The sequence below is a fragment of the Papio anubis genome, chromosome 7 (genome assembly GCF_008728515.1).
Source record: "Papio anubis isolate 15944 chromosome 7, Panubis1.0, whole genome shotgun sequence".
Lineage (NCBI taxonomy): Eukaryota > Metazoa > Chordata > Mammalia > Primates > Cercopithecidae > Papio > Papio anubis.
The window spans coordinates 40,621,458-40,637,806 of record NC_044982.1 but is presented as its reverse complement, the minus strand read 5'-3'; positions in this window follow the sequence as shown (position 1 = coordinate 40,637,806).

The following is a 16,349-nucleotide window of genomic DNA, read 5'->3' as shown; positions in this document are numbered from 1 at the left end:
TCAGGGCCTCAAAGAGGTCATGTCTCTCTTCCCTGGGAGTTGTTGACATAATATTTTTTTCAATTATTCTGCAAGGGCTGCAGCCCAGTGTAGCCCACTGGGAGGGTGAAAATCTTATTTTTGAATTTCTAATTAATATTTCTTCTCACTTTCTAGGGGGCCTCCTCTGGGAGGCTCCATCAGTTCTGGTTAGAGGGCAGCTGGCCTCACTGCGTGAACACTACCTGGAAATGTTGTGATCCCAGAGCTGACTTTGGTGGAGTTCAGTGATGAGCTGCATCATGCAAAGTGCAGCCTTATCCAGGACGCTTCCCTACTCACCAAGAGCTGTAACTGAGGAGGCCACTGGAGCCATTAAAAGGAAACAAAGACAGGAAGCCAGGTTACTTACGCCTCCCTATTTCCAAGGGCTCTGGCAATGCCTCTAGTCAAATTCCCTGTCCTGCCCACCCCCTCAGTAGGAGGGATTCACAGGGCAGTGTGGTCTCATGAATATTTCTTGCATTAAGTTCATTAAACTTCAGATTCCTCAAGGTAAACAGCAAATGGGGAAGGAGAGTTTCCTGCCTGGAAGACGCTGAGGTTAAACATGGAGCAATAAAGCCATTCACTGATTTCAAACTTTTCTTGTTGTTTCTTTGACTTTTGCTCAAGACTTCCATATGTTTAATGCTAGATGTGGGGATGTGGGGATTCGGGGTGGGTGGTGTGTGTGTGAAGGTCTAGGGAGGGAATATAGGGTGGGACAAATTGGCAGGTCCTGGCTCCTCTTTTATTACAACCCCAAGACTAATTTGAGGCACTTCATGGGGAGCCATTAGTAGACAAAGCTGCCCCTAGGTCCTTCAGCTTCTCTCTGAAGCAGGGGCTGAAAGTTTGCCTACAGGTAACTGATCAAAATGAACAGACCAACACTGTCAGGGTGTGGCATGGATGCCAGGCTGACTCCTGCCTCAGATTTGCAGGATGAGGGCTGGACTGCCATCTTGTCCTGGACCCTGAAGCTGCTTTCCAGTGTCTAAGGCAGTGCTTAAGGTACCTCACTGCTCCACAGCTGTAAGATGTGTGGCAACTAATTTCTTATAACATTTATAATGAAATTTGTTGACTGTTTACTTAAGAAATGTTTTCCTTATTGTCCCTAGAATATTGTCCCTGATATTTACCCATATTTGAATATGCTCTCTGGCATAGGAGAGGGCAGTCGAGTCAAAACTAGCATACTAGGTGTCCGATGTGTGTGAGTAGCATCCATCAGACAGTGAGGCCTAATGATCCAAGATAGGCATTTCACCGTTCACTATGCAGGATACTGAAAAGGCTAAAACAACAACAAATGCAACTATTTGTTGCATGGGCAAAGACGGGCAAAGGTTGAACATGGTAAGGGGATTCTATCTCTTATACCAACTCTGATTGGTGGAGGCTCCCTGTAGAGAGGCATTTTGGGGCTGTGTCTGGGCTTAATGAGCAAGAACATCATGATCTATTGATGAGGGTGGTGGTCACCCTCATGTATTTGACATAAGCATAAGCAAAGTGTAGGGTGGTTTCCTAATCAACTTCATTTCCACTTGCCCTAGTCCCTTTTCTTAAACTGCTCCCCCAGGAAGAGGCAAGCAACAGCGAGACTCACAAGTGTCCATTTCTGTCTCCACCAGCCCAGGAGGAAGAATTTCCATGAACTTTGGCCCCCTATGCACTGCGGCAAGCATGACAAGGGCCTCTCAGGCAGCAAGGCCAGTCCCTTAGTATCCCTTCCACCCCATCTCCCTCCCACCTCTTGTGGTCCTTTGTTGAAATTAAAGCTTAGGAACAGGCATATCTTCTCTAGATCTGTAAAATCCTGAGGAAATTTCAGTAGTGGCACTGGTGACAGCTGTGCCAGGCTTGGGAAAGACATTTTGGTGTGTGTATATATATATATATATATACACACACACACACACATATATATATGTCTCATACAAATTATATGTTCATATTTTAGCTCCAGACTTTCTTTGGTAAATGCCTAGAGAGATAAGAAAAAGGACAGGGAGTGATAAATTGCTTCAAATACTCAAGAACCTCCAAATTCCTCACTAGCTGAAAAGCAAATTAAGGATCCTTGACAGGTTAAAATTCAAGTGTTTGGGGTTTCTTCACTGGAGCGAATGAATTTCCAGTTTAATCTTAGAATTCCCCCTGCTACTCTATACTGTGATCCTTTCAACAACATGAGCTTATTCCTGGTATGTGTCATGAGTTTTAAATATGACAGTGGCTTTTAATTAAATCCTTGTTTATCATGCAGTTAATGGGCTAAAACTAATGACCAAAGGAAAAACAGGCTTTCAGTGATTTTCTCGCCTATCATATGATAGGCGAGAAAAACAGTAAAGTTATTTACTTGAGGGTGAGTCCGTATAAATGTCATTTCCCCTATTTGTTCTTGTACGTGAGTTCTGGAATGATTTGCAACAGCCAATCAGTCTGCCTGGGTACATCAAGAAATTACTATAAATCTGTCCGCAGGAGCTTAGAGATTCAACATCTCCCTTTAGCCAAGAGCTGCTGCTAGGTCTGGGCATGCCGCCATCTGCAATGCGATCCTTGAAATTTGAGATGACAAATCATCAGGGTCACCTTTCTCTCTTTTCTCTTTTTCAGTAGTGGAAATAGAATTAAAGTGTTTACTTTAAGAACTTTGAGCACGTACCTGCTAAACACACAGTCACTAGCCTGATTTACCTGGCCTCATTTCTGTGTGTGTCTGCCTTCCGCACCCTTCCGCATCATTGACCCCTCCTCACCCACAATTTCTAAATACTGAATAGGATTTTGAATGTCGTGAGCACCGAGTTACCTTCTCTGCAGTATTGCTGTGTGACCTTGGGACGGTCACTCAATCACTTGGTACTTCATTGTTGTTTCCAGCTATAAAACAGGGATAATCATTCTGCTCTTGAACAACCAAAATGAGGTGTTCTGACAATCAGTTTTGGAAGTGAATGTTTAAAATGAAAGGAAGAAGCCACAAGTTCCTGACTCTCTTGGATATTCCTGGGTGTAATCCCCTGAGTCGTGGGCAGGAAGGTGCCACATAGACAGACACAAGGTAGATGGTGGGGATGCTCATGGTCATTAGCACGGGTACACAGAAAACTCATTGACTCCAGGGCACTGTAGTGAGAACGCACTAGAAGTAGCGTTCCCAAGTTGACCATGATGGCCATCAAAATGTTTCTAATTTTCCTTACTTAATCCAAGCCAGCAATCTCAAATTTCTTCATTGGTCATGGAGGAGGGAGATATGATTCAGTCCTGAGGATTTTTGAAGCCTCTAGACTGAGAGGTCTACGTGGGTGGTCCCATGGATTCCATGGATAAAATTAAATGGTTTGTGAACTTGGGAAAAAATGTCTTTATTTTTACTAGCTTTTAACTGAAATTAAGTATTTTTCTGTTACTGTAAATGTGGGCATAAACCCCACAATAGTATTAGCAGTACCTAGGTCTCTCTCACTGTCAGAAACTGAAGATATTTTCATGGCATTACTATTGTTGCACATACCTTCAAGTATCATTTACACCAATCACTGCTTTGAAACTGCAAAAGTTATTAGACCAGCTGCTAGATCGGGTTAATAAAGAGGCACATGTGTAACGGTATTTCACACATTTGATTAAAAATATTTTTAATTTCAATATAATTGGTTTTCATTGAAACCCTATGTATTTGACTTTGTGTATCTAAAAACATTACTCTGGCTGTGTGCAGTGGCTCACGCCTATAATCCCAGCACTGTGGGAGGCTGAAGCGGGAGGATTGCTTGAGCCCAGGAGTTTGTGACCAGCTTGGGCAACATAGGGAGACCCTGTCTCCACAAAAAAATTAAAAAATAAAATTAGCTGAGCATGGTGACACGTGCCTGTAGTCCCAGCTACTAGGGAGGTTGAGGTGGGAGGGTGGCTTGGATCCAGGAGGTTGAGGCTGCAGTGAGCCATGATTGCACCACTGTACTTCAGCCTGGGCAACAGAGCGAGACACTGTCTCAAAAAAACCCATTATTCTATAAGCGGTCATAGGAGTTCAAGGCATGGAAAGGTTGAGATTGCCTGTCTGCATCTATCTGCTGCCTCTTAGGAACTGAGGCAAAAGCTTTGAGCAGAAGACAGAGCCCAGGCCTCCCAGTCAGAAGGCCTGGGTCTGAGCCTTGGGTCCATTTTGGTCTAACTGGGGGCTCACTTAGCTTCTATGAGTTTCCATTCCCCCCACCTCATTAAAAAGAGACGGTAATAATTTCCCATATGGTTGATGGGAGTGGGGATTAAATGAAATAACAAATGTCAGGATGTTTTGTAAACTGTAAAGTCCTGTGCAAATGCCAGGTATTAATATTCAGTGGTTCCAGGCACTTTTACTTAGCATTTCTAACATCAAGCCAGTAATGAAAGGGAAATGGAAAAACAAAACAAAACAAAACAAAACAATCTGGAGGCCAGATGCTTTGTGTGCAAGAAACAGGAGGAGAAAAGTACATTTGTGGCTTGAATTATGGAACATTCATGTGTGTGGTTAAGGATATAATGAAATGAGATAGATCTGGGTAAAAATCATTTCTTCTGCTGAGTGTTTCTGGCAAGTTTTTAAAACTTCTGAACCTTAGTTTGTTCATCTGGAAAATGGGAATTCTAGCTATCTCATAGGGTTGTTGGTAAAGATTAAATAATGCTTATTCCTATGCCAGCACAAAGGGTTTAAGGGCCATGTTTGGATACTTTTCCAAACCCATCATTTTTTTAATTAACTAAAATTAAGCAAAATTTAAAATTCCATTTCTTAGTTGCAATAGTCACATTTCAGATGCTCTGTAGCCACATGTGGCTAGTGGCTACCACAGAATTGGAGAACATTTCCATTATTATGCAAATGTCATTGGACAGCACTGTGACTGTCTGTGAAGGGTTAAATCTGCCCTAAAAGCACAGCCTAGCTGACAGTGGGTTATTTATTTATTTATTTTTTTGAGACGCAGTCTTGCTGTGTTGCCCAGGCTGGAGTGCAGTGGCATGATCTCAGCTCACTTGAAACTCCTCCTTTGGGGTTCAAGCAATTCTCCTGTCTCAACCTCCTGAGTAGCTGGGACTACAGGCGCATGCCACCATACCCGGCTAACTTTTATATTTTTAGTACAGACCAGGTTTCACCATATTGGTCAGGCTGGTCTCGAACTCCTTACCTCAAGTGATCCACCCGCCTTGGCCTCCCAAAGTGCTGGGATTACAGGCATGAGCCACCACACCTGGCCTACGGTGGGTTAATTTTATAAAACAAGGCAACAAACAACCTGGGATCTACCCTTCTGACACCCTCCAACCTTCCCCACAAACCCTTCTAAATCTTAGCAGGCTCCAGGTATGGAAAGTGCCCATTCAAGGCCTGTTTGCTCAGAGCATTGAGCATGTCTCCAGTGCCCCCAACACAGTCTCTGGACCTCACGATGATTCTCAAGGGATGGTCAATGCAAGAAAAAGGAGCATTCTTTCTGTGGAATCCTGTTCCTCCTCTTCCACTCCTCCTACCCATGTCTTCATAACATCTCTGATTATTCTCCCAGCGTGGTGCTTTGTTCCCATCCTCTGTAATCTCCCCTACTTCTGGATTTATCTAATTAGAATTTAAATTAGGAAAGGATTGTAGGAAAAGTGGTGATTTCAGTGTGCCTTTTCTCTTTGTGTGCTTCATGGTACAGTAGTCCCTCCTTATCCACAGTTTCACTTTCCCAAGTTTCAGTTACCTTTGGTCAATCATTGTCTGAAAATATGCAATGAAAAATTCTTGAAAAAAACAATTCATAAGTTTTAAATTGCATGCCATTCCAAGAGTGTGATGAAATCTCTCACTCTCCCTCTCTGTCCCACCTGGGACTTGAATCATTTCTTTGTCTAGCACATCCATGCTGTACATATCCCCTCCTATAAGTCACTTAGGAGCTGGCTGTTATCTGATCAAGTGTCAAGGTATCGTACAGCTTGTGTTCAAGTCACCCTTATTTTACTTAATAATGGCCTCAAAGCACAAGATGTGTGATGCTGGCAATTAGGATATGCCAAAGAGAAGCTGTGAAGTGCCTACTTTAAGTGAAAACGTTCTTGACTTATAAGGAAATTTTAAAATTTTAAAAATCATATCCTGAGGTTGCTTAGACATTAAATAGGAATGAATCTTCTATCTGAAACTGTGAAAAAGGAAAGTGAAATTCATGCAATATATATATATATATTATATATATATACTATCCATGGTTTCAATCATCCAGACTAAACCTTAGGCACTTCAGACCGCCAGGATATGGGGGTCTTGGAACACATATGCCATGGATAAGGGGGATTGCTGTAGAGGAGAACCTGATACCTACTTCCTTTTTTTTGTTTGTTTGTTTTTTACCTACTTCCTTTTTTTTGTTTTTGTTTTTGTTTTTGTTTTTGAGATGGAGTCTTGCTCTGTCACCCAGGCTGGAGTGCAATGGCGCAATCTCGGCTCACTGCAACCTCCACCTCCCAGGTTCAAGCGATTCTCCTGCTTCAGCCTCCCGAGTAGCTGGGACTACAGGTGCACGCCACAATGCCTGGCTAATTTTTTTGTATTTTTCGTAGAGATGGTGTTTCACCGTGTTAGCCAGGATGATCTCAATCTCCTGACCTCGTGGTCTGCCCGCCTCGGCCTCCCAAAGTGCTGGGATTACAGGTGTGAGCCACCGCGCCCGGCCACCTTCTTCCTTTGATAGGGCAATAGCACCGGTCTTATTTGCACAGTCTCATTAAGCTGGTAGAATGGGGGTCACAAAACCAGCAGCCCTGATTTGAAGGATTTCTCAGCAAAGCATTCACCATGCCTCAGTTTCTCCTTTATAAGATGGTAATGCCACTTCTCACCACTCATCACTTTCCAAACATACTGGAAGCACTATAAAGAAGAGGCTTATAAAATCACTCTTACCAACTAAGAAGCTTAAAATCTCTTTCAAGATGCTTTTCATCTGCTTTTCTTTTCTCAACATATTCTTGGAAGAGATAACCTTCTCTCTCACTTAACTTGTGTGTTTTCTAAAACTAATGAACTAATTTCCATTCATTCCAAAAACATCTTTGTATATACAATATATGGGTCATTGGAAGGGAGGAAGAAACTATAACTTAGAGAAACCTGTCCCCTATTACTTCTTAAATATGAAGATTTATTAGTTAAGTAATGCTAGCTGGTTGTAACAGACAAATTCCCAAATATCAGTGGTTTAACACAACGGAAGTTTATTTTTTGCTCACACCTTGTGTTTCATGAGAGGCTTTCCATGATCAATCTTGCATACACAAAAGAACCTTCTTTAGTGTCTCTACCTGTTAGATCTTCTAATAGGCCAGCACATTGGATAAGAGAGAATGAAGGCTAGAGCAGAAGGTTTGTGCAGGTGAGGCTGGAAGTAAGGCACAGCACCTCTTCCTTGCTGAACACACTCTCTGCAACCTGTCCCACTACATGGGGACTTGCTGCGATGGGACTTATTAAAAATTATTCTAGGCAGATAGAGAGGAAAAGGGGTCCTTGGAAAGTTTTCATCTCTTTTAAAGCATTTCCAGAAACGTTTCTTGTCTAGCAGGAAAGCCCTGGTTCTTAGAGCCGGGCAGGCAACCTTTGATATGCAAACGTTGGCCATTAGAAACTGGGTCCAAGGAAACAAGGCCATTCCTGCCGCCTTCTTCCCCTTGCCCCACATGTTCCTGGCAATATGGCTGCCTCCACATATCCCCACGTGTGTAGAACATCATGGCGCCCTGTATTTGCATATTAAAAGGCTAGGGTGGGAGAGCCAGTTTTTTCCAGGGCTATGTGAATGACATGCCTGGTCAAACCAATCCTCTGAGCACTATGCAAATCAGACACTGCTTCCTCCAGCCTCTCCATATACCTGGCTGGTTTCTGCGCACCTGGGGTCTGGTCTCTCGGCTTTGGAACCGCCCCCCACTCCGCCTTCTCTGTACAGGGGAGCTGCTTCTTTCTTTCTTTTCTCTTCTTTCTTGCCTATTAAACTCTCCAGTCCTTAAAACCACTCCACGTGTGTCAGTGTTATTTTACCTAATTTGACTTGAGACGAAGAACCCTGCTGTTCTTCCACTCATCGGAGCCGTATCATTGCTATGGCAAAGTTTGACTTTCATGCACGACTTTCTTTTGCCAGCACAAGAGCTGGGAGGGCTTGTAAAACCCCACCAACCTCAATGTCTGTTGTTCATTTAGGCCAGAACTTCAAGTCTTAGCTGGGTGGAGTTGGTAAGATCCACAATTATTGACAAAGCTCCTCATCTCCACAAGAGAATCCTGGCTAAAGAGGATGGGAGGTCTCCGGCCAAGCACAGAGACCCCGTCCTAGATTTCATTTCTCTGTTGATAAAGTGATCATTAGGATCTGTGAGTTTGGAGAGACATCTTCTTCAGTGAGCCACAATAATTCCCCCTGAAAACTGATCAGTGACATCTTTGCCAGCCAGAAGTACCTTCTGTAAGAAAGGAAAGGAAAGGAGCCCCAAGTAACCCTCAGCTCTTGGAGTCCTCAAAGACCATCCCCCTACAGGACCTTGGCCCCAGATGTTTCATATCAGATCAGATTTTCCTCTCCCCAGGGCTCTCTCTAATCATCTCTCACCACCCAAGGCAGTGTTGGCTCAGGCAAGGCAAACTAATTTTAATCCAAGGGCAAGTAAAAATATAATTAAGAAGGTAAATCTGTTTCCCAAATAGCATGCAGTTCGCTGTTGACTGTGCATTTTTTAAAGTGTCTGTAAAGACAAAAGACATTCATTCATCAATACAGATACAGCTTCTCATTTGTGCAGTTTGCAATGAAATATAATCGCTTGTTTTTAAGAACCCAGCTTCTGCTGCCCAGTGAGATCTATTTTGGAGGGCAAGAGAGGAAAGAATTCTAACACAAACCATGGCGCAGAGGGAAATAAAACCCTGCGCAGGCACAGAATTCCTTTTAAATAGGAATGTGGATGAGAAAGACCTAGGATCTAAATTGTCCCCCAGGGTGGAGCTGCTTTTTGCTTGATGTTATCTCAGCACCTTCACCTCACTGATGAAGCCAACAGATCAAGATGAATAAGCTTTCTTAGTTGCCTTGTTATTTAAACCCACAAGCAGGCCCCTGCCCTTTCCTGGAAGGCTGCGGTGTAACACCTTAGCTGTCGCCTGGCATGCTGCTATGTAAACAAACCAGGCTCCAGATCGTTATTTCAGCAGGTGATTCACAATGAAGGAGCGGGAGGCTGGGTCCCCAGAGCACCGGGTCCTTTCCTGTCCATCCCCCTTTTCTGGAGGGCGGGAAGCTCTTTAGTATGCCCTGCTTAGCTCCAAATACAAAGAAGGTCGCTCTGTTCCCAAGAAGCCATTCAGTCATAATAGATATGGTTAGAATGATAGCCCAGAGGCTGTGGGTTAGGAAAACACATTTACTAGAGAAGGATCCCTTTCATAATAATTAAGTGACACAAATGAATGCAAGTTAATGAAATCTCAATGGGATTGAATGTGCTCAACCATGGCCCCCACCCCCTGCCCTGGGCAGCAGTAGCAGAGCACGAAGACTCAGGAGGCACAATGGGACCCCATTCTCTCTCTCTCCTGAAATTCTCCTCATCTCCTCCCAATGCTGATCTGAGAGGTAGACCCCTCAAACTCTCCTGGAAGGTGAATCCTGAAGGAGAGGGATGCAAGGACATGGATTGCTGCATTCTGTCCCCTTCTGGTGTGATTCTGGATGGTCTTTCTATACTTCAGCCTCAGGGTTTGCCAGATCCAGAATCCTCCCCAGGATATTTTGAAAAACACGAAGTGATTTTTTTTTTTAAAAGCATTGAAACAAAAATAAAAAGCACTGAAGATGACTGCAATAATACACTTACACAATTTTATCATCCATCCATCCATCCATTCAACAAAAACTTATTGGGTATCTCCCTATATCAGGCGCTGGGGTTATAGCAGTCAATGATAATAATAATGATGGTGATGATAACAACAATAACAATAATAGAACTAACAATTGCTCCTGATGTTTTCCAGGCACTGTTCTAAGTGCTTCACCTACATGTCACCCATTCATCCTCGCAACAACCCAATACTACCCAAGACAAGTAAACAAGGCATAGACCCTTTCGGGAAAGAGCACGTAGCCCACAGGAGAGGGAGAAAGCCAGGAGTTGAGCACAGGTGGGGGCCTTAGCTCTCTGGAAGGCTTTGAAGGTCTCTAGAGGGAGTGTTCCCAGCTGAGCTGAGGCAGCAGAAGGAATGGCTTGGAGCCCAGAAGCATGCTTAGAGGGGACTGCAGAGACCATAGTCCCTCTGGCTGGAGTTTAGGGTAATGGTAAGAGATGCTGTGGGGTGGAGAAGAGGCTGGGAAAGACTTCCTAAAGGAGGTGACAAGTGACCTAAACGATGTGTAGAGTTGGCTACGAAAGGGTTTGGGGCTGGGGAGGCTGAGAGCCCTGGGGGGTCTAAAGGGAGCTGGACCACAGGGCGTTCAGCCAATAGGTCCCATCGGGTGGTGGGGGCAAGAGAAGTGGCTGGGGGTGGGAGTAAGCCCACCACACAGCTTTGAAGCTGTATGCAGGAAGTTGGATATGATTGTGGAGAGCACTCTAGCTGCAGCATGGAGCATAAATCCCAGAGGGCTAAAGGGGCATCGACAGTGGGGAATGTGACTCCTAGGAGTCTGGGTGACTGTTGAGGGCCAGGGCGGTGGGAAGGCGGCAAGAGGGAGATGATGTGTGGGATAACCAGAAAGCAGGGTGGAGAGAGGATGGGGTCCAGGGCGATTTCCAGGAACCCAACAGATCTGCAGAGCGGTGGCAGGCACACCGCTGTGAGGTCTGCAGCCTTCCTGTCTGAGTTCAGGTCACACTTCCCTGACTTCCTTTACTTACAGGGGGAGGGCTTCTTCACCAAAGGGAAATGACTGCTGCTGTGGGCTGCTCTGCTCCTTCCCTGCTGTCCCCCGACCCCAACTATACCCCACTGCCCACTTTGGTCCTTGGCGTCTAGCACATACCACTGGTAGGTGTCCACATAACTCTATAGCCACAGGGGGGCCACTTTTGGATACACATTCTACATTGCCAGGCTGGGGCCTTAGGGCCCATTTGGCTGGGCTCAGTGTCTGAGCTTTATGCGCATGCTTCCAGATGGTCTCTGACACCAAGCCGTGTCATCTGTGGGCTTTTCCTTCTCCTATAAAAGATTCTTAATCTGGGATCACAGACTCCTTCAGGATCTGTGGACTCCAAGGGAGTCCAGGATCACCCTGGGATAATATCTAGAGTTTTATGTGAATGTGAGGGTTTTTTTTGGGAGAATGTTTATAGCTATCAGATTCTCTGAGGGATTTGTGATCCCCAAAAACTTAAGACCCATTGTTTTGGGCTCTGATTTTCAAGATTAAAATTTTCCTGGCTAATTTTCCTTCTTATTCTCACCATTGCCTCCCAATGCTAAAGCCCTTGGATAGCGTTCACCTCATCTCTTCACAGTATTGCCAGGAATTCAAAATCAGCATCTGCCTTTTAAAGCCTATCTCCATTTTGCCCTGAAAAGCCTCCTCTATTCTGCATTATATATTTTTAAATGCTTGGGTGGGCACAGTGGCTCATGCCTGTAATCCCAGCATTTTCGGAGGTCCATGTGGGGGAATCACTTGAGCTCAAGAGTTCGAGATAAACTTGGGCAAAATGGCAAGACCCTGTCTTTATCAAAAGTACAAAAAATTAGCCAGGCATGGTGGCATGCACCTGGGGACCCAACTACTCGGGAGGCTGAGGTGGGAGGATTGCTTAAGTCTGAAAGGTGGAGGTTGCAGTGAGCCAAGATCATGCCACAGCACTCTAGCCTGGTGACAGAGTTGAGACCTCATCTCAAAAATAAATAAATAAATACTTATTCTGCATATTTATAGTTTATTGTATTAATAGAAAAAATTCTTATTATGGGGTCCTTCTTCTTGCAGATCTCCATCACTTTTGAAGAGGGGCAAGCTTGCCATGCTTTTGCCTGATTTCAGGCCTTCTGACTTGGTAATGACAATGGCTAACATTGGCTGGGAGCTTGTTATAAGTCAGACACTATGCTAAGCACTTGCATTATCTAATTTAAAACCCTTAACAATGCCATGAAATAGACATTACTATTATCCCAATTTTAAAATAAGAAAACGGGGCACAGGCAGTATAGCAGGAAGGACGTGGCCGACCCAGAACTCAGAACCCAGAACTGGAACTCAGGTAGCAGAGTTCCAGAGCCTCATGTTAGCCTCCCAATCCACAGATTCACTTCATCTGTTCACTATTGGAGAAGGTCACTGTCTAGCTTGCTCCCTAGCCTGGAATCAATAACTTGGAGTCAATGTCATCTGAAGTCAGATCCTAACCCCTCTCACTGATGTCCCTTTTGGACAAGAGCTGTTCCACAGAGGAAGTGGTAGCTTTTGAATGATAGGAACACTGTAGCCAACATCAGTATCTCTTGTCAAGAGGTGATGTGAATGGCCAGGGAAGGTTCTGCTACTGTCTCTCAAATACTTTCCTAACCTAGAATTTCCTAGTATCTGAAATTCCAGCATTAGAGATTAACTCCTTTGGATTGGTTTTGTCCTACCCAATCCTACTCCAACATACACTTGAGTCTCTTAAAAAGTAGGAATCACCTGACATATGAATCATGGAGGCCCATGCGCTATGGCATTAGCCCTGAACAAGTTTGAAATCAGAGGATGTTCAATAAGTGAGGCAAATATGTAAAAGGATACTATTGAAGGTGTTGCCAACGACCAGCCCTGCCTCTGCACCATATTGGAAGGAGTTTCATGTACTAGGCTCATCACAGGATCTTCCGATACTAACTCCCTAGTGCCTTGGCTTTGCTTCTGCAGCTAAGAGAGACTGAAGAAGGACCACCCAGCACCGTCCAAGGCTCTTCGGGGGTAAGTTCTCTTGCCTTTCTCCTTTGTGAGGTTGGGGAGCAAGTGACCTGTCACCTCTGGGAAGTCAGTCAGTGGCCTGACATTTCCTGACATTAGAAGGATCAGCTCTGGTTTCTGAGAAAGGTGGTCCTATGATTATCACAGGGGCAACATTACCCCCGGAGGGTTGCAGTGCAAGTGCGTGTAGCTAATGGCATGAGGACAGGTAGAACCCCAAGATACTTCCCCTGGGCATCAGTGTCAAACAGCAGCTTCTCCTTTTTCCTGTAGGGGGATGTCTAGACTTTCATGTGTAAGAGGCTGTAGTAGGGGCTGCATTGTGTCCTTCCCCGCCACCACCAGATTCATATGTCCTTATAATAAAAGGAAATACAGGCTGGGCACAGTGGCTCATGCCTGTAATCCCAGAACTTTGGGAGGCCGAGGTGAGCAAATTACTTGACGTCAGGAGTTTGAGACCAGCCTGGTCAACATGGTGAAACCCCATCTCTACAAAAAATACAAAAATTAGCTGGGTGTGGTGGCGCATGCCTGTAATCCCAGCTACTCAAGAGGCTGAGGCGTGAGAATCGCTTGAACCTGGGAGGCAAAGGTTGCAGTGAGCTGGGATTGTGCTACTGCACTCTAGCCTGGGCGACAGAGCAAGACTCCATTCAAAAATAAGCTAACTAACTAACTAAATAATAAAAGGAAATGTGGAAACACAGAGAGACACCAGGGGTGTGCAGGCACAGAAGGAGACCATGTGAAAATGCAGCAGGAGGGTGCCCTTCTGCAAGCCAAGAAGCACAACCTCACCAGAAACCAACCCTGCTGGCACCTTGCTCTTGAACTTCCAGCTCCCAGAAGTGTGAGAAAATGATTTTCTGTTGTTTAAGCCACCCACTCTGTGGGATCTTGTTATGGTAGCCAAGCTGATTAATACAGGTTCCATGAGAGTTAGAGCAGGCATCTTCAGAATGAGATGGACCTAGATGATCTTTTGAGATGAAGGAAGAAAACATGGTAGGATTTATTTCTATTGATTTTTATCTGACTCTATGCTAGTTTCAATTTCTTGTATATGTTTTAAAATGTACCTAATAGATGAAGATGGAAAGACATGCATAAAATGTATAGACACATGCCACACTGGGGGATGTGTGCTGAAACAAATTTTACGGATGGGGTAAAAAACCCAAAGGTGTGGAGACCACTGAGCCCAGATAGGTGGCCCTCTGTGTATGTCTAAATCGTAAAGACAAATAAGAATAATTTCTATTTTTATAATTACAAGTGCCCTAAAGAGTTTATCATCTATTCCCTCAGCTTACTGAACATGTCCGAGGAGCTACTCCTTGCCTATATCAGGGGAGATTTATGTTGTTGTTACTCTAATTGTTATCTGTGAGTGCTCGTGAATAATGGTTCATAGAATTGTATTCTTTCGAACAGACTAGAGGCAACAGAAAATTGATCCATTAAAAACAGTGCTTCTCTTAAACTTCTCAATTTGACCCATCTCCTTTTTTCTTTCTGCACTTGAAGACAGCAATTTAGGATCCTAAAGTTGCCAAAATTACTGAGCACTAATAGTATTAGGGAAAGGCATTTGGCAGATCTCAGCAACTTTCCCTCCCAGTCCTACCCAGTTGTATTCAGGCCCAAATTCTGGTCTCAGACCAGACTTCAAAGAGCCTGGCCAGACTGAGGGAGTTGAGTCTCATTAACCCCTGTCTCCAACCACAGGGACTCTGCTCATGACCCATTGAAAATCTGTCAATAGGGAAGGTAAGTGTACATATCCCCATTTTTTTTTTTTTTAAAGTAATTGTGGATCTAAGACTCTGGACGTCAAAGAGAAATCCTATCAGGCCTTATGGTCCCCTGAGGAGGTCATGGTCTACTTCAGGCCTGACAGCATCTTGGCCAAGTTCACTCTTTGCTTGGTGATTAGGCAAGAACCATTTATCTCCATTTTAAGGGGGAAGATCCCCTGCTGGGATGCTGAAGTGGGCCAGTTTGTCCTGGCTCAGCTGAGCTCAGACTTACTCAATGGTCTTGTAATTAAGCAGGACTTAAAAGCTCTTTGGAGTGACTTCCCCTGGCAGATATTGCTGAAATATGAGAGAGTATTTCTGGTATACATGGTAGCCTTGCATCAAATTATGCCAGCAAATGTTTGAAATGGAAAAAGTCAATGCTATGTTGGTGACATTAAAATTGTCTCTTTGGCTGAGTGTTAATCTTCTTTCATTGTTTAAATGTGCCTACCAGGCCCAGGAGAGTCACAAATCTGCATGAAGGGGAACGCTGCTCTTAGAATTAGCTGGCAGATACATGGCTTTCCTGACTGCTGGTGAGGAGGCTGTGCAGGCTGTGCATTACTTATGCCATCAATACTTGGGAGTCACCATGACCCATGTCCTAAATAGGCGCCCCTTTGACAGGAGCATAAGCAGAATTGGCCCCCAAAGTCACATTGCTTTTGAGACCAATCAGGCCATTTCTAGTTTGACCTCTCCATGGTGAAATGGAACATAATATCATTTCAGGACAACACCGGTCACCCACAGAGCCATGTAAAAGGCCTGACAGCCTTGCTCAGACCACACATAGTTAGATTTGTTTCTCAGCTTTCTGGAATACATGGAATGTGACTATGTAGCAAAAGCAAAAGCAAAAAGGTGTGGGATACTGACTCTTCTTTTTTATGGATGTGAGATCTTAGGTTAAGTAACAACATTTCTCTGGGTCTTGGTTATCTATTATATATAATAGAGTTACAAGTATGTATATAAAGGTATTTATTATAAAGGTATTTATACATATATATACACACATATACGTGTGTGTGTCTGTGTGTGTGTATATATATATATAAAGGTATTTATTCTTTTCAGATTTCTTCCAAGAAAGAATATAAAAGTATACATATGCTGTATATGTATACATACATACATACATATATGTATACACATAATGCCTTTATATATGTAAATACCTATTACCTTTATATAGGTATATATAAAGATATTTTTTATATATAAAGGTATTTATAATATATATAAAGGGATTTATTATAAAGGGATTTATTTTAAAGGTTACAAAGATTTATTCCAAAATTTGACTAGAGTATATCATTGCCAAGTTATCTTAGCATAAAGTTTGAAACAATCTAGACCCCCAAAATAGTAGATTTTTAAATATATATGTATATACAAACATATGTATATATGTAATACCTTTCTATATATAAAATAACATATATAATACCTTTATATAATATACACTTATATATATATGTGTATATATATCTGAGTTATAAAACTAAGAATGATTTTTACTGCCTTT